Source organism: Hermetia illucens, chromosome 4 (assembly GCF_905115235.1).
Source record: "Hermetia illucens chromosome 4, iHerIll2.2.curated.20191125, whole genome shotgun sequence".
Classification (NCBI taxonomy): Eukaryota; Metazoa; Arthropoda; class Insecta; order Diptera; family Stratiomyidae; genus Hermetia; species Hermetia illucens.
Window position 1 is genome coordinate 62,015,340 of NC_051852.1, and position 23,134 is coordinate 62,038,473.

General features: G+C 40.0%; 2 protein-coding genes across 2 annotated transcripts in view; one reads left to right on the forward strand and one right to left on the reverse strand.

Moving 5' to 3' along the window:
* LOC119656155 (open rectifier potassium channel protein 1) overlaps nucleotides 1–13,916 on the reverse strand; it is a 76,959-nt gene extending 63,043 nt beyond the window's left edge. Inside the window, exon 1 of the mRNA XM_038062489.1 lies at nucleotides 13,297–13,916. The gene's annotated coding sequence lies outside the window, so the exon portion shown is untranslated. The remainder of the gene's footprint in view (nucleotides 1–13,296) is intronic.
* The window catches only part of LOC119656154 (putative ATP-dependent RNA helicase DHX57), a 119,767-nt gene continuing 109,894 nt past the window's right edge, over nucleotides 13,262–23,134 (forward strand). The window contains exon 1 of the mRNA XM_038062488.1: nucleotides 13,262–13,390. The gene's annotated coding sequence lies outside the window, so the exon portion shown is untranslated. The remainder of the gene's footprint in view (nucleotides 13,391–23,134) is intronic.

A 23,134-nucleotide genomic window follows, 5' to 3' on the forward strand; every position in this document is an offset into this window, starting at 1 on the left:
AAATCGTATTCAAACATTAATTCATAAAATTATATGTCAAATATAAGAATAAGTTTATATATATAAATGCGTCCGAATGCATCATCCAAAGTCTGCCGTGGAGCGGATGAACTTGCCTCGTGACATCGGAGGTAGGGACGTGGTTTACGTGGCGGCACAACATTATCGCCAAGTCGACTTGCTGCGCGCTCATTTTTATAGCAAAGAGGAGGCGAGTCCCTTACATGCGGCTGTCTGGAAGGCACATTGTGGGCTGACCCCTCTTAACTTGAAGGATCGATCTTTCAATCCTCTGAGTCGGATCGAGAGCGGATCGATGAATGGAAGTCGAGGGCAATGCACGGTAAACACGTGAATTGCCTTGGCAGCCATTTGTCGATTTGCATTTGTTGAACTGATGGCTATGTAGTGGGGAGCCCTTTGCTGATACCTAGGGGTTCATGTGTGCCACTCAGAACGGCGTGGTCGCCACCCCAGCTTATAAAAAGCTCATAATGGAAGAACGGGTTGAGAACGGCCAGTGCAGAATGTGTGGTTCGGCGTTACAGACGTTGGACCATCTCATTTCTGACTGTATTGTTATGGCACCGGTGCAATACATCGACAAGCATAATGCTGTATGTAAGGTTATCCATCAAAACCTTTCATACAATCATGGGCTGATCACGGGAATATGTCCGGTTTACCGATATGAACCACAAGCAGTATTTAATAGTTCTGCTTACAGCATGTATTGGGACCGGCAAGTTCTGACTGACCGCCATACTTTACATAACAAGCCTGACGTAACATACTGTTAGTTGACAAGACGGGTCACTCCGCGTATATTATTTATGCTGATATCCCCCATAATAGCAACTTTGAACGGAAATATGTGGAGTGGCGAAATCAAAGAAATTTGGCGTCTTGAGCGAGTATTTTACCTAAATCCTTCACGGCTTCCCTTGATGTCCTGGGACTTTCGCACAGTCTGGTTCAAACCATGCAGAAGTACACCATTCTGCGCACGTGCTACATGTTGCGGAGAGTACTCGATGGATTCTCCCATTGACCTACAACCCGCCACTACTACCAGCGCCCCTTTAGTTTTTAAGTAGGTAGGATCCTGCAAGCCTAAATGTTTGGCACTTAGTGCTAGTATTAGGTAAAATCCGGCATCTGCCGAGATTGTGTTTTATTTAGATGTGAAGTTTTCCGTCTCTAAAAAATATCCTACATCCCGAGTTCTTTTTCTACGGCAGCGTTTGACCCTTCAAAAGCGTTGTCGGCCCACCTTAATATTGTTCTCTCAAAGGCCTGGTCTGGATACAATCGCGAGGCTTTCAGATTATCATCTAGCATATCAAGCCGCTGTTGTTTCGGTCGGCCTTTTGGATGCTTATCATCCATTTCGATGTTCACACCAATCTTGGAAAGTGAATTCTCGTTAGCGCGAATTACGTGACCATACCATCGAATATGCCTTTCTTACAATTTTGCCATGGTCGGTGTAACCCCATATCGTGATCAAGGCGTGTTACGACACTGGTCCAACGCAACATCTTCGTTTTCATTACCGCAAGACGTCATGCATTTTCTTTTATAGTCGGCCAACACTCAGAACCATAGAAGACAACAGGGCGGACGATATAGTGATCAATTTTACATTTGAGATGTTCATTGAGCACTGGTTGTGAAAGGCCGCTTCATTTAGGTTGCGCTAATGCGTGAAGCAATTTCATAAGGCAATTCTCCATTGGCTGATATCACTGAACCGAGCTATTTAAATCACTCAACCCTGAGCAAGTCACTCACATTGCCAGCGATATCAAAAGTTCAATCTTATTCAAATCCAATCTGAGACCGTGTGGCATGAGATGATCATTCCATTTTTGAACAAGTTGCTTGAGGTCAGCTTTGCGATGAGATGCTAGGAAAACATCATCTGCTTAAAGTAATGTATAGGGCGCTTGACTTTGGATGTCCCGTGCGATAGTGTCCATAAAAAGGAACAAAGAGGAGTTGTGAGAGGGCGCTTCCTTGATGAACACCGACAGAGACACGAAGCAATTTTGATACACCCGCAAGCCTTCGAACTCCACTTTCCGCATTTTCGTAGAGAAATTGAACCCAACGCATGAGTTCCTCTGGTACTAGGTGTTGTCGTAGAGAATACCAGATGAGTTCACATAGCTCACGGTCACGGAAATGCAACGTAAAGAGGGCGATACTTCTTACGGTGTTTCTCCATGAGGAACCGCGCAGAATGTATTGCGTCAGTTGTTCCGCAGTTCTTGACAAACCCCACTTTATTCACGATTATGTGAACGATTTCGCCAATACGATTATCAAAAATGCTTTCAAAAATCTCCACGGTATGGGACAGTAACCTGATCGGACGGCAATTTGAACGCTGGGCTGCTTTCGTGCTTTCTTGCCAATCATATGGTATTCAACCTTCCTCAGTAACCCATTTGAAGAACTCACTGAAAAACAGTGTTGGGTCGCAGCCTTCATTTTCCAGAGAGAAAGATCAATGTTGTCAGATCCTGTTGCTTTCCCCGATTTTATTCGTTTTATTGCTTCCTCGACTTCAGTTTCGCTGACAGGTGTAATTGGTCGAAATATCGGTAGTGCTTGTGGAAGTGGAGGACGAACAAATTTTTCCACTGTAATCTGTTTGAAATACTCCAGCCATATGTCCCTCGCGACTCATCGGTAAGCAAAATATCGTGCTTGTCATTAACGCAACAGAAGTGTTCGGTATCCTGTGTGCATCGGTGTCAACTTTCAACAAGTTGATTTAAATATTCGGAATGGACCGTTGGGGTAACAGCGATCACTTTTTTTACTCGGTTGGCATTTATGTATATTTTCCAATTGGCCAGCATTTTATCGACGAGGAACGTATGCTAGGGGTGTATCTTTCGGACCCTCATTTCCACATCGTCATTCCACAGCCAAGTATGAGGCTTTTACCAGGTTTGGTAATCGCATGGTTTGCAGGGGCCGCTTTATTAATTGTGTCTTTAACTTGGTTTTAAGATTTTCAATAGTTGGTAATCGCGTAAATGACATTATTTTTTTTTCTCACGAAATCGCCACCATTTAATGTGCGGCACGGGTTTATTGGTGGCCTGAATCGCAAGGCAGCAACCAGCGACCGATATTAGGTTTCAACTGATAGATACAGTACCAGTAATCAGATTGACGGCTTGCGATCGACAGTAGATTTAGATGTTGCCTTTTGGATGTGCGTAATAAAAGTAGCGCTGACAACGACCTCGAATGGAATCACCATCTGATTGTTGCTTACCTTCGCATGAGTGTTGTGTCCGCCACTTTTTGCAGGACTTGGAGAACTGTGAACCCCCAAGTTAAGTATCGGCCGTATGTATGATCCAGCTTTATGTACACACACTGAGTAACCGGCCTAAGAATATCGACAAACATTGCGCAACCATCAAAAACGTTCTTTTCTCCGGTGTTAAACAGATCGTCGGTCATGACCCGAAGGGGCATCATAAGATGTAGGTGACTGCGGGATCGTGGAAGCCGATCGATTAAGGGAAGGGATTGAAGGTTCTATTGTCCGCAGCAAGTTACGGTGAAGCGTTCGAACTCCGATATCGTACAAAATCCTGAGAAGACGTGTATATCCCATCACGAAAGGTTTTATTGGAAACGATTTGATGGTGCTATAAAGAGCGATGATGACTCGTTGAAGCGGTGAAGGGAAAACTCCACCAAGGTTCTTAACCGTATTACTTCCGGTGAAGTTCCTTTGTGGAAACGGACTGATCCTCCACGCACAAGAGAAATCATTTCGGCCATCAAAACAGACAAACGAAGTAAAGTCGCTCAAAGGAAGGCACCAGTATTGAGTGTAACAATTGGAGGGGCCCTGCGAGCTCCGTGCCGTTGCAAAGATAATAGAATTGTCTTTTAATAAATCAAAAGTTATCTCAAGGGCTTGGTCGACAGAGAGCAGGCGGGTTCGCGCCCGAATTCCTCTGCACTAACCACATCAACACCCCACGGACCATCTTGGAACAGTGTGTACAATTTAGATTTTCGTTTCACCTGCTTTTCAACGACAATCTTTTCGACAGTGTAAACAGTAAGTGTATCTAGAGTGTTGTACGTAGGAGGGGCATTCCGGAAAAACTAACAGCCATTATCAGAGCAACATATGATGGCGCAAAATGTGTCACGTAATGTACCGAGATGAAATCTTGGAGGATTTCGAGGTCCGTCTGGGTTGCATCTTGTTAATTATCTAACTTATTTGCGTGTCCGGATAGCTCAGTGGTTAGAGCACTAGGCTGTCATACGGAAGGTCGCGGTTCAAATCTCACTGGTGGCAGTGGAATTTGCATCGTGATTTGACGTCGGATACCAGTCGACTCAGCTGTGAATGAGTACCTGAGTCAAATCAGGGTAATAATCTCGGGCGAGCGCAATGCTGACCACATTGCCTCCTAGTGTACCGTTACGGTCTTGAATGAAGTGCTCTAACACACAACTTACAACCTATAGTGTATACACAAAGAAGAAGAAACAATAAATCCATTGTGTGTTAGGATTCGTGTGTTCGTAGGACGAGACCGAGTTTTGTTGCGTAATTTGTTAATTTGTGAACGAAAATTGGTGCATGAATGCAAAGTAACTTCGAATTAGTTGAACATGAAACAAAACCTTAACACCATGGTCCAATGTGAGTGTCTTTGTATCTGTCTGTCACATCCAATCATTTAACTTATTCGAAAATGGCTAAATCTATCGTAACGTGATTCGAGATAGGGCTTCCTATATGCTTATGTGGATTGGGCTGTGACTTTCGGAGGATAGTTGTATGGGACATTTTAAAGCTAACTTCTAAAATTCTAGAAAATGAAAAAAAATTCAGCAATAAATACAACACATAGTGCAAGATACTAGAAGGTTTGGTTTAATTGTTACTATTACTAACAAGTAGTAAACCGAAGATACCTTTTTTCGTGTCAAAAACCAAATATTTAGAATTCTTGTAAAAAGCGGCTTTCAGCAGATTATCTAAATTAATCATTATTGAGAGTGGTGTATATTCAGATAGGAGACCAACTGAATTCAACTTTTAGTTTTATTTTTCATTGAATTATGCGTAATTCGAATAATTAGGATTTGACGGCACATTGGAAGTGCGAACCCTGAACGCGACCGAGAATTCCCCTCTGCCGCCGCATTCAACAACCGTGGAATCAGCTGATGGCCGACAAGATGCTTGAGGAAAGATGTGAAGAACGACGCTCATGACTAGCCTGCCGGCGCGGCAACAACATATTCGTTGCAAAGTTGAGTAATTGTAACGAAACATCTTTAAGTATTGAAAATGATATGAATCTAAATACATGATTTTGATAATGTAACCAAATTACTTGAAATAATAGGTTGGTGGTATATTGATTTTAATTTTTGGGAATCTCAATTTTTTCGAGGAAGTGCCAGCTGCTTATGGACGATATAGCGAGCCTTCGCGAACCTTCACCCAGATAAAGAGGGGAAAATATTCCTTTCAATTTATTGGGGAAAAATATTCTCCAAAAGGGGTTTCGAAGTTTTTGTTTTTTAGGTCATAAATTATGTAAGTACAAATGAATGTGTATAAAATTACATATCCCCATTAGTTTAAAATACCAGTCATTTGTGCATATTATAAATAAGAAGTAACACACCAACAGTTCCACAAAAAAAAAATTAGTTTTTTGTTAAACGCTCCCTCATATTCCGATAAATCGAAAATTTCTAGAATGAATCCGAAGTGTTGTTAAGTCGACATTAATGCCACTGACAGTTAATTAGACGGAAGAAATGTTTATAAACTTTAATTAGTGGATTTTCTTAAAAATATCTTTTTGTAAAGTGCATTTGCAAACATGTTTCCCAGCAAATACATTTGATTTTTTAATGTAGAGTCAGCGTTGAGCATTAGTTGAAAATATGTAGTTGCTAATTGGATTGATAACTTGTATAATTTCGTAAATTTACAATTAAAGTTGTGCGTCCACTACAATCGACATAATACGGCACGACACGACCGTTTTGGCTGTGTTAGATAAATGTGTGGCTGACTTAGGCAACAAACTGGCAACATCTCATTGTGATGATCAGTTCAATGCAATGTATTTTAGGTATAATATAAACTTAAACGAATGTATTAACTGTTTTAAGAAAACTATTAAGTCACTTTCTAACATATTATTATCGTATCTATTGGAGAATTGCTGTAAATTCCTAAGTAGTACACAAGGTATCAACAAACATGCATTAATCGTGCTCCCTCTGTGTCGGGTTCTAACTTATCACATTTGCCCTATTCGAATCATCCATCTAGGTTCCATACTATCATGGATTTGGTACCGAACTCCCAAACTCGGTCAAGACTGAGATACTCCTTAACCTGGTTTGGCGTTTTTCCGAGAACAAAACAAAAGGAAAATTGCTGCTCCTATTTTCTTGTCCAAGTTTGAGAAATCGAATATTCTGGGGGCCTTCGATATTACTATTGAGAAGCGCGAATAGCTCTATATATTTATAAATTCATAAGCTAAGCACAATATTCACAAGAAGAAGCTGAATGATTGAGATACCGTAGTTTCTAAACTGGATGCAACCATTACTGGTCGTTTTTAAAAACAACTAGATGACAAGCAATTGCAGCAGCATATGATTCACTTTCCAGCACATGGTTCACTGTATGAAGAAGCGTACAAAATGCTTCACGAGTTGACCACCTGAAAAACGGGGATCTATCTCAACGGGGAATCTATTTTCTGCTGCAAACATAAGCGAATACCATTGCGACTTTTTACAAAATTTCCCCTAAACAGTGTTTTCGTTCTTCAAATAAATTTGCATAATCTGTTCTGTCCGAAAACCCGCCCTGTAATATGTAATATGACGATTGCCTCAATGTGTTCTACCAGCAGGGGACACAGTACATTCAAAGGAGGTTTTTGGGCATTTGTGTTTTTGATGGGTGTTAATTTTCAGGTTTATGATCTATCTTTGTTCTATCGTGGACTGCCTACAGAAGTCATCATAATCCAGCTAACCCTGTTGATTAAAAGGTAATGATGGGTGCGAATTTCAGAATCGACGCTACCTATAACTATACTTTTATATGATTACTCTTCCGCTCAATACGGTTCCTGTTCATTCCCACATATACGTATACACTCGTTGCCAATACTAGCGCAATTTTTTAAAATTAAACGAGCTAAAATTTTCCGCGGCAAAAGTATTTTTTGCAGCTCTATAAGATTTCAAAACCGTATTGTTGTCTTCTTTGAATTGTTCTGGCGCCGCGTGGTTGATCTCTTAATGTCGTTTCAGAAATGAATCGATCTGCTAAACATAATCCTAAGGTATCCTTAGGTAATCCTTCCCATCGAATCTCATGTCAATCGGTTAAGCCGTTTCTGAGAAAAGTGCGTGTGACAGACAAACATGCATTGAACCGAGTTTAATAAAGTTTTGTTTTACAAACAATAACGCCCTAGTATTGTTGCCGAGTGTAGAGTATGTACATCTGCACATTTCGAATTCATTTTTGATACGAATAACTTCATATTCATTATCTTTGCAATTTATACCATGCATCGGTATGATATCGTCAGACTGTACACAAATTGAATTAGCGGGTTTTCGAAGATCTCGATAGTCGCTTGGCTTCCAATAACAATAATTACTTTAGTTGATGACATAATACATATTTAAACAGAAACAATATAATATTAAAATTAAAATGGCAATATCTTAATTATTCATATGATTTGCACAAATCTACACAAATAATGCATTTTAAGTCAATTCTTCAAGCATACATATGTATGCCTAGGTATGTAAATCAACAACGAGATGATAGTAAAATTATATAAAATGGAGGTGGGAAAGAACATGAGCTGACCGTGAAAGCTCAGATTCAAGAAAGGTTTTTATAATTTTTTCATGAACAAGAATTTCTATCTTAAAATAGTTATAGTTCCGATGTTTGTAGTTCTTCTAAATAAAAATAAAACTAGGTAGCTTTCTCGTGCTACAACATATTTTAATAGTTAGTAAATACTTACTCTTTTCCTCAGTACTTAAGCTACCTGATTTCGGACAGAATGGGCATATTGGATCGATGGGTTGAGTGCTTTGATGAACTACTGAACAACCAGAATATCGGTGAGTTGGAGGTCATGCCAACTGAAGACGATGGACAAATACTGCCACCACCAAGTATAGGAGAAACAGTCCGTGCAATTCATCGGCTTAAAAATCACAAGTCGCCAGGAGCCAATGAAATTACTGCCGAATTGGTTAAATATGGAGGCGACCAATTACACCAAGTGGTTCATCAACTTGTTCTCAAGGTATGGGACAGCGAATCAATGCCTCACGACTGGAAAAGGGGCCCCATACGGCCAGAACATCATTGGCCCATACCAAAGAGGCTTCACTCCAGGCAAATCAGCAACAGATCAGATTTTCTCACTGCGGTAAGCGATGGAAAAACTGTTGGAATATGGACATTAGTTGCACCATCTATTCATCGACTCTAAAGCCGCCTACGATAGCATAGCCAGGGTAAAACAGTACGCGGCCATGAGAGAATTCGCTATCCCAAGGGAATTGATAAGAGTGACTAAGCTGACCCTGACCTGGTCGAAGCTCTTACTGTACAAGACTATGATCTTGCCAATCCTCATGTATTCCTCGGAAACTCGGGTTCTTAGCAAGAAAAATTGCGAACTTTTGGCCGCGTTCGAGAGAAGAATCCTCCGAAGAATTTTTGGCCCCCTACGTGAGGATGGACGATTCCGTAGCCTACACAATGACAAAATCTATGAACGATACCATGACCGTCAGGTTGCTTCACTAAAGAAATATCTATAGAATAAATATTAAGGTGATTTATATTTTGAATCCTGTTTTGGCATACGTCTCAAAGGCAAAGGAATACAGTAGAATTCAGAGATAAGAAAACCAACTTGACAGTTTACTTACTTTCCTCCTTGCAGCTGGGAACATGTCTTCCAAAAAAATGCTAACTATTAACGAAAAAGTATGAATTATGCATTAGTGTAAACATGAAAAATTGAGTGTCGGCGATCTTGAAGAGAAGTTTGAGAAAATATTCGCTGCAGAAATTTAAAAAAATAAAGACAGGAAAAGGCGTGGGAGTTGCAACAAGTTTGGGGAATGACAATTTTGAAGCTAGTGGGGTTGGCTGGATAAATTTAAAGTGAGGCATGAAATAAAATACAGAATACAGATGACTATGCTTCTGTTAATTGTCCTCTAGTTGGTGATGGGACATCGAAAGTAAAGGCGCTTTGCACTGAATTTCCACCTAAAAACGTTTACAACTGTGGTGAAACCGCCCCTTTTTCGAGCATTACCGAACTTGACGGCGAAAGCAGAGGCTTGTAAAGGAAGAAAAATCTCGAAGGAATGTGTTACAATTTTGTGTGCACCAATATGAAGGGTGAATGTAAAATTCCACTTTTAATAGGAAAAGCCAAAAAGCCCAGATGCTTTAAGGGTTTAAACATTTTTAAGGTGGAATGGCAAGCAAATAAAAGAGTGTGGATGACCCGTCGAATTATGTCAGAATGGCTAATTAATTATAATAACAGAATACAGCGACGAAGAAGAAATATTATTTTGTTTATGGATAATGCCTCGTCACATCCAAATTTAGAGTAGTTATCCATAAAAAAAAATTTTATTCGGGCAAAAACGACTGTCTCCTGTCAGCCTTTAGACCAAAAAACCATTAAAAATTTTAAAGTCGCCTGTCACAAATGTAATTTACATTTCAGCCCATATAGATGAGTCAATTTCAGCTAATACTAACAAAATCAATGTTTTGGATGCAATTCAGATACGTTCGTCTATTAAAAATGTTAAAAAAAGAAACAGTCACGAATTGTTTCATTAAATACGGCTTTTCAACTAATTCTGACAACGCAACCCAAAACTCTCAACCTGAAATTGAAGAATAGGATTTAGGCATGAACCACCGTCAGCTAAATGTATGGAAGATAATTGAAAATATAACCCAAAAGCTGCCTCAAGTAGCAGAGTAACCCATTATAGCTTTCATCCAAGAAATTTCCCAGATTACATCTTCAGTAATTGCTCAGACTAGTTATGTCTGCAGCAATTTACTTTTCATTTATAATTTCTAACTTATATTAATGATACACGGGCAAGATAATAGTCCTTAAACTGGAATTCCTAACCTGATCTTTCGCAGCATAGATTACTTGTTCGGTTCATTACCTTTTACCGCATTGCTACACAATTCCACATTCGTACCGTACCATCGTATCATATATGCTTATACATGAATATAAGTTAAAATACACCCTAAAATTTATGGTGCGTCATCTAAACGAATGAACTCATACAGCAAATACAATTTGAAGAAAATGTTAGTCAATATGTCCCGGATCAAAATGAGCGGTGTCGAAACAACCTACTTCTTCACAAACAGAAGAAGGAAGCCTAGGAGAACCTACAGGCCTTTGAATTATAGGAGTACTGGGAGCAACCACACCAGATGATCAAGTTTTACTAAAAAGTCAGTAGGATGCCATATACACTTGATGCTCTCCCTCCCGAGACAAAAAGGGAAATCTAATTTTCGACGGTATAGGAATATTGGCGCGATAAGTATTTTGGTGAACTCTTCAACAACCATAATATAGGCGAGTTGGAGGGATGGACAAATGGGCACACATTTAGAGCTCTGCCTGTGTTTCACCTAATATGAGAAAGAAGTTTATTTTCGAAAAGAACTAATTGAGTCGTTTCGTTTGATATCCTACATGACTATATTCTGTAAAAGAAACTTTGCTCCCCCCTTTCATATATATGGGGAGCCCCCACTTAACCCAAACACGGTTCACAGAGCACATATTCTCACCAAATTTGTAATGATTGCTCCAGCCATTTCAGAGTAAACCACGTGTGACAGACGAACAGACAGATAGACGGACAGACAGACACTGAATCGATTTTAATAAGGTTTGTTTCACACAAAATTTTAAAAATAGAGTAGCAATTATAGAGGTATGACATTACTGAGTAACGTCTATAAGATATTCTCGGCTGTCCTGCTAGACTGGCCAGGGTAAAATTGTACACGACCATGAAAGAATTTGGAATCCCGACTAAATTAATAAGACTGACCAGACTAACCCTGACCAATATGCGAAACCTTTCTCCAGCAGCAACGATCTAAGTCAAGCGGATGCACAACAAATTTGGCACAATCAAGGGTATCGCTGCTCCCTGATGAAGGGAACAAGTGGTTCCCGAAATATCGGTATTTGCAAAATATAAATCAACACTAATAAATAGGAAAAACTAGTTTTTATTATTTCAAATAATTAATCGTTAGAAATACCGCGTAATTAAAAGTAAGCTAAAGCTAAGTAGTTTAAAAAATTATCCCTGGTGGATCTTGATCAAACGCAGTAACAGAACTGTTGGTGCACATGTCCTTTTATGCTTGTATTGCGAACATGGGCGGCATTCGCGTCTCATCTTTTCGATTTTTACAACAATTTACATGTAATCGAACCGTTCTCTTACCTAGATTAATCGATCCAGTTATAATACAATATATCCGCATATTAATGATAGTGTGAAGACGCTATAAATTGAAGGAACTGAAAAGCATAAGACAGTGGTCCGTGCACTTGTAAGTTGTTACTCAAGAGAATGGGGAACTGGGGACCATTCAAGTGGCAGTAATAGATATTTGTATTCCGTGGGGAACCCTCGACAATATCAAACATGTATATATGTCTAGTGGTGCCTTTTTGGATGGTGTGAATCAGAGTGGACAGCATTTCCAATTCAACTAGGAAACCGTAGGGTTGGTTTGCACTTTTATTTTAACGTGAGGGCCTTTCATTCTTCCACCTAAACTGGCATCTCCTATTATTATTATCAGGCCTTGAAGCATGATGCTAGAACATAAACCATGACATCTGAGGTGGAGGCTAAACAAGGGTGAATATCATCGTCGTGTTTTCCACGATTTTTTAGTGAGCTTCTGATTTTGGGAGTAACCCTAGGAGCGCAAGAAAGTCACTTCCTTTTTTCGTCTTTTTCGGGTCTTACTAAGGACTTAAACATAGTTTTCACAAATTTCGAACTTGAAAACCTATCCCGTTGCTGATTTCAAGGCAATGGGCAGACACTTGAAATTTTTTTGAAGTTACGTTTTTGATTTTTACCACTGAATTAGAGTGAGTAGTAAATAATTTATGAATAAAATAGTGATCATATTTATTGGAAAACCCGGTACTATATACAATATTGGATCAGTATCAATAAGTTTTGGTAAATTTAACAATACAGAATGCTGTGTCGGGATGTACAGGGATGAAAATTTTTTTAATCGTCTTGAAGTTTAACTTCAAATACACAAGATTTTTTTATTTCAATTGTAAATGCAAATGGTATTTGCTAAGAATAATATATAGAAATTGGATCTGAATACGAAGTTTTGAGTCTGTGCATCTGTGGTCATTATAGTATATTTATTATTTCGATATCTAATTTATAGGTGTACGTTTTTATCAATTTCCTTAAAAACTCTTCAAACAATGGGATTGAGACTATTTTACATATCAAACAAAGCCACATACCCGATGGCTTTGCTGAAGCTTGCCTTTCCTATTACTTTAGAAATCGAGATATTTTTGTAACAGTTTTCTTTAGAGAAGAAGACCTTTAAAAAACTTGTAGAGCGGAACAGTGGATAAGTTTTAATTTGTAAAACAATTTTACAAATTTAGAATTCATAAATCCCTTTCAATCCAGGCAAATCCACAACAATGAATGCTAAATTTTGTTTAATCTAGGTACTTCAGCTGTTATCCTGTATACATATTGAATTGTTGCACCGCAAATTCAAACCAAACATGCTTGGCACCTTGCAATCCACAATATAATTGAGTCCTTGGTTAAAACACATTCATTTTTAAAAGAAAAATATGCCTCGTCTAAAGAAACGATGTTCATTACACAGTAATCAAATGTTAGGTCGATACGTATCTAATTATAAGGTAATCAAAACCTCTTATCAAAATATTTAATACGATTGTCTTTTTAATATATCTGAGCACTTCGCATTCCTGATAATAATAGTGAAAAATATCAGGCACTGGGCAAACTCATTGTCAGAAACTAAGTTTATTCGAAGAAAAGATGTACTGTGTAGGAATATAATAAAGTGGTTGGAAGACAAAAACTAAAGCTGTTACTTACTTGTTCAACGGTTGCACGTCGAATGGATCCTTTGCACTTCTGATTGCAAATCACTGTATCTCAGAATGTTTTGGGGAAGTATGAAATAGATGAGGTAAATACCGTTTGTAAACTAGATAAAACCAATTTTTGGAATATTTCACATGTATTTTTATTGTGTCACAAAGCTTTTAGTTGTTTAAAAAATATTCGGTCACATAACCATAAGGGAACTACTTTCGTATAATTTACAACAGGATCTCATGATTATTAATACTTTGGGTACCGTCCTTTACCGAAAGAACTGAACTGAAAATCAGTGCAATCGTTCACAGAATTCTGTTCACTTTTCTCCGGGTTAACTCGTGCTGAGTGGTGAATGCAATAAGAGGTGATCACTTATAACGCGTGATATAATTCGATTCAACACTGCCGAAAGTTCCTTACTGACGAATTCTTAAACATGGTTGTCTCTACATATTCCGCTCTGCGCAGAAATCGTTCACTTACTGAAACTGACCACCTAGCTAAGCTACTCAATACTCCTATCAGTTAAACAGATAGATCCAGTACGAGAACCAATCGCGGTGGTCATCATATGACCACTTACCGTCCGTCGTCGTTGCTGCCGTTGCGATTTAAAGAGGTTGTCGACGACGTGCGGACAAGAGGCTGGTTCTTCAATAGGTGTGTAGATAGAAGTAGCTAATCTGGCTGTAATTGGTATCATTGCAACTTTTAAGAAATATTAATTCAGTGAGGTATCGTATCATAAGGGGTGAGTATTCTATTGTGATTAGGTAGCAGATGCGCTAAGATGATCGAAGATAGGTTCGTAGAAAAATAAAACGAGGAATCTCCTATAACTGTTAGGAGAATTTTACAAAGTGAATAAATCTGAATGAAGAGCTAAACAAGATAGAAATATAACGAACTAGGAAACACTTGCCTTTTTAACTTCTTTTGTCTTTATCTATCTTTAATTGTCTTTCTCCAGAGAGTTAGGGTAAGAGCTATAGAACTTCAGCGAACTTAAACAAGTCGGAAAACCGGAAGTTGGACGCTTCAGGTACGAAAGGTTTTGTGTATTTCTTAGTACGTAGCACGTGATATATCCATATATTATGTGAGAGTATCCACTTTCGGGTGATATTGACATTCATAGTCTTCAATTTTCAAAGAAGCATGATGTATCATAACTTTGTTAGTAATAGGGCGATTTCCACCACACTTGGTAAGATCATCCTCTATATATAGCCTACATTACTGCGAAATTTCGTGGTGCTAAGATGAACTTAAGGGGGGTTTTGCAGTGAATTACTAAAAATTATAGTAATATACTATTATTAACTTCATTTGAACAGATATCGGTATGGAAGGTATTTCGGAGTCCAGGCACCATATAGTGGGAGCCTCCTGATTTTTTTTCAGATTTTTCGGCTGGGTGGTTTCTGAGAATGGCCCCCCTAAAGAAATGATCATTTTCAACCCCTCGCACTCCCCACGTACGGATGTGATCAAACCGTGTCACAGCACTAGTTCAACGCAACATCTTCGTTTTCATTACCGCGAGACGCCGTTCATTGCCTTTTATTGTATAGATAGATAGATAGATTTTAGATTTGAGACGTTCGTTGATACGTCGATAACAAAGAAGACCAGTTGTGGAATGCCACTTCATCCAGGTTGTATTAATGCGTGAAGCAATTTCATAACGCAGTTCTCCATTGGCTGATAGCGTTGACCCGAGGTATTTAAATCGCTCAGTTCTGGGCAGATCACTGCCGCTGAAAGTGATAGTGCCTGTTTCATAGGGATCGGTTGTCAAAAATTCAGTTTTGTTTAGATTTAATTTGAGACCGTGTTGCATGAGGCGATCATTCCATTTTCGGACAAGTTGCTCGAGATCATTTTTGCTATCAGATGCTAGTAAAACATTATCTGCATAAAGCAGTGTGTTGAGCGCGGGACGTTGGGTTCAATTCGATCATCATGTTTGTAACGATATTATTTTTCCATAGATATTATTTTATGACTTTTTCTTTTTGTTACGCCGGATGCTCATGACACCCTAACGGCTAATTCTTTGCAGTGTGGCAAGTTTACGGAAAATGGTTGGTTTCCTTATGATAGCAATATATATACACATTACTACCTGCGGCCTAAGTCCCCATGTCGAAGCAAATGTCCACCTACACAGCCCATAAGCGAAGTGTTGTACTCCTCGTCTCTCGGAAGTAAATACCAATAACTTTCCTCATTTTTGGAAATAATACCATGCCTGAGGCACCAACAATCAATCAAATCAATTATGCGTGCGTTTCTACATACCGTTCCGATATTTCCACTAAAAACTAGCACGACGCCGATCAGCTTGAGCATGTATTGTCAGATTTTGCAATTCACATAGTTGTGAGTCGATCAACATATTCCACAGAAATGGCGATAGCACACCTCCTTGGGAGCAGACTTTCGTCGCTTCCTTTGTTAGGAAGCGTAAACCTCCATCTCCATCTCAGCGTTAGCAAAGCATACATCCTGTTAATCAAATTTCATCAACATCATGTTCTCTGGCGGCATTACAAAGCTTTTGGAAAGCCGCGCAGTGAAACGCTCCTTCAATATTCAGGAACACCGCGATGGGTACTCGCTTTTCAGAGTTGCGTCCTCTTTTTTTAGACCAAAGAATGCAGAGCAAAATTACAGGATTTTCCACGTTGGTAAGCATGATAGTTTGGCCCTGGGTAGGACTTGTGCAATTGTATCCTGCGTTAGGTTCAAAAACTTTCTTTTCCTTATCAGGAGCTGGGCGTTTCTTCCGATATCTGTGCACAGAACTATCTTGGGTTTCCTTCCAATCTTATCTTTTAAAGTTCAGTCTATACGCAAATGAGCTTTTTGTCTACCGAACCCACCCATCAAACAGAGTCTCCATGAATAGTATTACAATCGCTATTGTAAGGAAAAGTTATTAGTGTTCGTTTGAAGTTCCTAAAGCTCAAATTCAAACGCCCGTCAATGCACACACCTCCGATAGTCTAGAGCCAAGAACTGTCCCTTGGAGTTAGTTCGATTATTTTCCACTGCATCGTCATCATCATCAACGGCGCAACAACCGGTATCCGGTCTAGGCCTGCCTTAATAAGGAACTCCAGACATCCCGGTTTTGCGCCGAGGTCCACCAATTCGATATCCCTAAAAGCTGTCTGGCGTCCTGGCCCACGCCATCGCTCCATCTTAGGCAGGGTCTGCCTCGTCTTCTTTTTCTACCATAGATATTGCCCTTATAGACTCTCCGGGTGGGATCATCTTCATCCATACGGATTAAGTGACCCGCCCACCGTAACCTATTGAGCCGGATTTTATCCACAACCGGACGGTCATGGTATCGCTCATAGATTTCGTCATTGTGTAGGCTACGGAATCGTCCATCCTCATGTAAGGGGCCAAAAATTCTTCGGAGGATTCTTCTCTCGAACGCGGCCAAGAGTTCGCAATTTTTCTTGCTAAGAACCCAAGTTTCCGAGGAATACATGAGGACTGGCAAGATCATAGTCTTGTACAGTAAGAGCTTTGACCCTATGGTGAGACGTTTCGAGCGGAACAGTCTTTGTAAGCTGAAATAGGCTCTGTTGGCTGACATCGTAGTTGTTATCGGTTGTGATTTTCGACCCTAGATAGGAAAAATTATCAACGGTCTCAAAGTTGTATTCTCCTATCCTTATTCTTCTTCGTGTTTGTGTTTGACCAGTGCGGTTTGATGTTGATTCGTCTTCGGTGCTGACGTTGCCACCATATATTTTGTCTTGCCTTCATTGATGTGCAACCCAAGATCTCGCGCCGCCTGCTCGATCTGGATGAATGGTAGAGATGCCGAATAGTTGTGTTGGGGTGGTCCTCTGTTCTTTCGAAGAACTTTTACAGTAGTGTGAGAACGTATTCTCAAAGTGGTTTCACTTTGGCTCGCCTATACTCTTCGGCGTTTTTGCCGATCTTTTTGGTCTTCCAATTGTATGACAAGCATGTACAGTGTCTAAGGATTCGGCGTTCGTATGCCTCACATTTTGCCAGGGCATTGTTGGAGCATGAGATCCAAGTTGGTGCTCCGTAGCAGATAACGGGCCTTATCAGAGTCTTATACAGAATCGGTTTGGTTTTGGTGCTGAGACCTACTGTCTTGCGAAGAAGATACTCGCTATCACCAATGCACCGCGTGCCTTGGTGATAGCGAGTTGAAGGTGAGGTTTGAACTTGAGGAGTTCATGCAGTGTTACTCCCAAGTATTTGATTACTTGGCTGCCCTGTTGGGTTCGAATGAATTTTCTGCCTTACATCTCTTATATTGGGTTGGAGAAAAAGTAATGTCGTATTTGCGATCGAATTTTAACGCTTTATTTAACATACTTATAATTATCCAATTTAAGTCAAATATGTTACCATTTAGAAGGCAACTCCATTATCCCCCTCTTATAAAACCCCCTCCTTATTTGCAAAAAACTCAGACAGCCAGTTTTCGCAAGCCTCTTTTGAGGCGAACTTAGTAGCACCAAGAGCGTTTTGCATGGACTGGAAGAGATGGTAATCACTTGGTGCCAGGTCCGGACTATACTATGGGTGCTATAGGATATCCCATCCGAGCTGCCGTAGCTTCTGGCGGTCATCAAAGATGTGTGAGGCCGAGCGTTGTCCTGGTGGAACACAACACCATTCCTATTGACCAATCCTGGCCGCTTCTGGTCAATCGCCTGCTTCAAACGGTCGAGCTGCTCACAGTAGAGGACCGAATTGAGGTTCTGACCATAGTTGAGCAGCTCATAGTGGATGACTCCCTTCCAATCCCACCAAACAAACAGCAAAGATTTCCTGGCCGTCAACCCGGTTTGGGCTGGCTCGCCGCGCTTCGCCCACGATCTTTTCGCTTAAGATTTTCGTACGTGATCCACTTTTCATCACCAATCACCATCCGCTTCAAAAATGGGTCGAATTCGTTCCGTTTCAGCAGTGCATCGCAGGCGTTGATACGGTCCAAGAGATTTTTTCCGTCATCTCGTGTGGCACCCAAACATCCAGCTTTTTTTGGAGGCCAATCTTTTGTAAATGGTTCCAAACGGTTTTATGGTCCTTACCCAGTTGGCTGATTTCGACGATTCTATCGGTTCCTTCGAAGATTAGCCTACCACTACGGGGTATATCTTCGACATAATCTACACCAGAACGAAATCGATCGAACCAACGCTGTGCTGTGCGAATCGTTACAGTGTCGTACCCATAAACTTAACAAATTTCCTTGGCCGCCTTCGTTACATTTTTACGTCTCAGGTAGTAAAAATGTAAAATATTTCTTCCTTGGTGGACACCATTTTTGACGCGCTATAACGTGAGACACCTGTAGCCCAGATTGTCGTCTTCAAATCGGTTGTGGCGTGTGCGCCGTTGGGCTGTCCTGTTGGAACCACATGTTCTCCAGTCCCAATTCATTCAATTGAAGAAGAAAAAAATTGGTAATCATGGCTCTGTAGCGCGCGCGGGCCACAATCGTCGTTTCGTCCACGGCGTTCCCAAAAAAAAAAAAATGGCCGATGACTCCTTGCATTTTTAAGGTTTTGTGTGAAACAAAACCTTATTAGAATCGAGACGGTGTCTGTCTGTCCGTCTGTCCGTCTGTCCGTCTGTCTGTCTGTCTGTCTGTCTGTCTGTCTGTCACACCCGATTTATTCGGAAACGGCTAGACCGATTATCACGAAAATTGGTGAGAGTATGTAATCTGGTGATGAATGTAGCCATGTAGGGTATCAAATGAAAGGTCTCAATTAGTACTTTTCGAATCTGGTTCAATATTTGACATTGGGTGAAACATAGGGGAGTGAGGGTTCAAAATATGGCCCACAAAAAGTGTAACAGGTCTCGTTCTCAGAACCTATCCAACCGAAAAATCTGAAAAAAATCATAGTGGTGCATCTCTACAAAATCTAGGCCTCAAAATATAGCCGGTTCCGATATCTGCACAAATAAAGTTAATAATAGTATATTTCCATATTTTAGAAATTTACCCGGCACCCCCCCCTTATGTTCATCCCAGAAGTACAAAATTTGGCATGCGTGTAATGAAGAATATAATGCACAGTTTGGTCAAGTTTGAAGAAAATCCAGCTATTATTAACAAAGTTATAGGGGGTGAAACTTTACAATTTTTTGTGAATTTCGTGCACTCTATAACCTACATGACGTCATCATGACATATCAATTCAATACCGCAACGAAATGAGTTCTTACGAATTGGGTCGCAGACAATTATTTTGTTTTATTTTTTAGTTATTTGTCAACCAGACATGTGTGTATGTAGGTATATAATATATGCGTGCTAATGAACTTTGCGGGTAGTGCCTAATTCAGTTAGATATAAGACGTAAATCGGAAATATGGGTACTATAAATTTAGATACGTGCACATATGTGTACAGTAGGTAACAGGCAGTTTGTTTGTTTAGGGTGAGCGTGATATCTATGGCTCTAATATGTACGTATGTCTCGTAGTTTGGAAAAATATGAAGGATTATGTTGGATTTGTAGTTATATATGGACAGAAAAATGTGCGTCTCTTACATAAGATGAACACAAAACCTTTATACCCGAAGCGCGAGCTTCCGGTATTCCGACTTGTTTATTATTATTATTTTTTTATTTTGTTTATTCACGTAAGAACTAAGATGGAAATGAGCCTCACCGCTCATGATAATCTTCAATGAAAAATCGGCTCCCATTTCGTTGAGATTTAGGATGGCTTAAGCATAGGTTAGACGCGTTTGGCGGTCAACAGCTAAAAGTTGATGTACTGCCTGTATTTTGTAAGGGAACACCATCAAATCTACCACAATTCTGGGTAGGGACGGCCGGTTAGCACCCAATTGTGTGGCACGTCATGTGATCGGTGTTCCGGGGTCCTCTTGATATCTTAGGCAACAGCAGCGATATTCTCAACAGAAAGGCTGCTCCAGAGCCGATTAGCCTTAGGGACATCTTTTGCTGTCCCAGTCCATTCAAGACAATGTTTGTCCAGTTGGTGTCGGACGGCTAGGAAATCTGCGACGAAATTCATGCTTCACCAACACAACCGACGAATTACTGCGCAAAAAATGGAAACAATAATTTCGCGTTCTTGGGGAGTAAATCTATTCATGGCTTGTCGATTTATATTCTACGTGTATTTACTTCACAAATGTTAAAGTCGAATTGACAATTGACGTTTTCCAATAAAGTGATTATGCCCCACCTTGTATGTGAAGTGGAACTGCCATCCATTCAAGGTTCTCACATAAGGAAACACAAAGGCTCAACGTCCTGATTTGTGTTAAATATTCTCTTGCTCCCAAAACTTTGGACTGTTGGGCACATATCGAGAAGCTGAGACTGATATTCAAATAACAAAACTAAACAAGTTTGAAACTGGAATTTCGGCTCCTCAACTACGAAAGGTTTTACAAACTTCCTGTTTATCATGAAAAGTTTCAATTAATTTAATCCCGTAAAGTAAAGTAAAGTTTTTCCAGCGCAGGAATATGGAATATTTATTTTATAGATAAAAAGTGCTGAGGAGCTGAATATATTGGATAAATTCGCCTTCTATAAAGATGGCACATGTTCTATTTTCTTGAAATAGGGCTCATCTATAAGCGAAAAGAAATGTTTCAAAATTTTGAAGTTCCATCTTTGAAGCTTTTGTCTGATTATTTGTTTGACTTATGTTTTGCTGTTCGGTTTTTTATAGGGTTGTAATAAAAATATATTACGTTATATACTTCTCTTGAAAGATATGTTGCTTATCTAAAAAATGCATATAAAAAAAAGGAAAAAATGATAAATTAATACAAAAAAACTTATCCAAAACAGGAATATTTTTATTTAATGATTTATTTTACCCATTTGAACCACTGTATTTGAAACTCATTTTCAGATCGCATTAGTATTGTGAACAGTCTTGCGTGCAGTCAATTTCTGAAAGAGAGTGATTCAATTAGGTCATTATATTTCAACTTCTATAGTTACAATTAATTGTAAGGTAAATGCCGGTGATTTTTTAATTATTGTCCCGAATTTCCTTGTCTTTTAAGGTTTTGTGTGAAACAAAACATTATTAGAACCAGTTCGATATCTGCCTGTCCGTCTGTATGTCTGTCGCACCCGATTTATTCGGAAACGGCTAAACCAACTGTCACGAAAATTGGTGAGAGCCTGTGGTCTGCTATTCCCTTTACATACAGTAAGTGGCGCCATTTTATGTTCAGTTTAATGGAGGATGCAACATGTTTTTTCACAGAATGTGCCCATGTGGGGTATCAAATGAAATTAGTACTTTTCGAAACTGGTCCCATATTTGATATCGGGTGAAATATAGGAGGCTCAAAATATAACCCCCAAAAAGTGCAACAGGCTTCGTTCTCCGAACCTATCCAACCGAAAAATCTGAAAAAAAATCACAATGGTGTATCTAACCGAAATCTAGGCCTCAAAATACATTCCGTTCTAATATCTGCAGAAATAAAGTGAATAGTAATTAATTAGCATATTTTAGAAATTTGGACGGAAACCCCCTTAAGTTCATGCTAGAACTATAAAATTTGGCACTTACATAAGGAATAACATAAGACATAACTTCGGGAAGTTTGAAGGAAATCCAACTAGTATTAAGAAACTTATAGAGGGTGAAGCTTTTACATTTTGTGCGAATTTTGTACATTCTAAAATGTGTATGACGTCATCATAACATATCGATTCGTTAAAACCACAACAAAGTGAACTCACGTGAATGGGAGGTCGCAGGGAAACATTTCGTTTTGGTTTTTCATTTATATATCAGTACCAATTACTCCAGACAGATATATATTTGTTTATATGGTATGAATATGTCAAAGAAGCTTTGGCGTAGTGCCTAATTCAGATAGATAATTTGTATATTAAACCAGCCGTATTTAATATACGCACTTCATATGTACATCGGAAATAATTTTTATAATAATGCATATAGAATACAGTATTCAGTAACAGACAGTGTTTGCTTGTTTAGCATGAGCATAATATCTTATGGATCTTACGGATCTTCACAGCCAGCCCGCAGTATTCATGAAAGAAAGCAGCCATCTCTTTGAGGCCCTCAAAGAATGGTTTACCCAGTGTCCGTAGTCTGACTCTAGCTAGAACTGGGCAATCGCAGGGAAACTGCATGAGGGTTTCCCTTCATTCTCCGCAGCTTCCGCAATGCGAATTGTAGGGTATGCCGAGCCTGGCGGCATGGTCCCCTATGGGCCGGTGCACCGTGCAGACCGCGGTAATCTTGAATGCATTTGCACGCGTCTGGCACAGGAGCTCTCGTGATCGGGCTATGTTTTAAACGGGCCAAATTCTCCTTGATTTAGCACGGCTCGTAAGCCTTCGCCATCTTAGGCCCGCGATTGTTAAGTAGTGCGAGTAGACTCGGTCCCCGATAGCCGCCAGCGGAACACCGGCTGTATTAACCACAGGGCAGCCAAGAGCAGAGCCTCGCCTGGCCAATGTTCTTATGCCCAAGAACCTAGAGGAGGGTGATCTTGAGCGTGCCGCCCGGGCGGTTCAGCGCGTCTGTGCATAGCCCCACCAGCCTGGAAGATGTCGTCGCTGAGTACAAGGCCTTGATGGCCGCTTGGCTGCCGTTACGCTTGGGGCTCAAATCTCGTTCCAGCCATCGACAGACTTCCAATATCGCCAGTACTTTCGCCTGGAATACACTGGCGAAACCTGGGGGACCATACGACTTGCTGCTTGCTACTCAGCATCCGGACTCACGTAATGTGACGGAACTGCAACGTATTTAATGTGGTTGTCTAGGG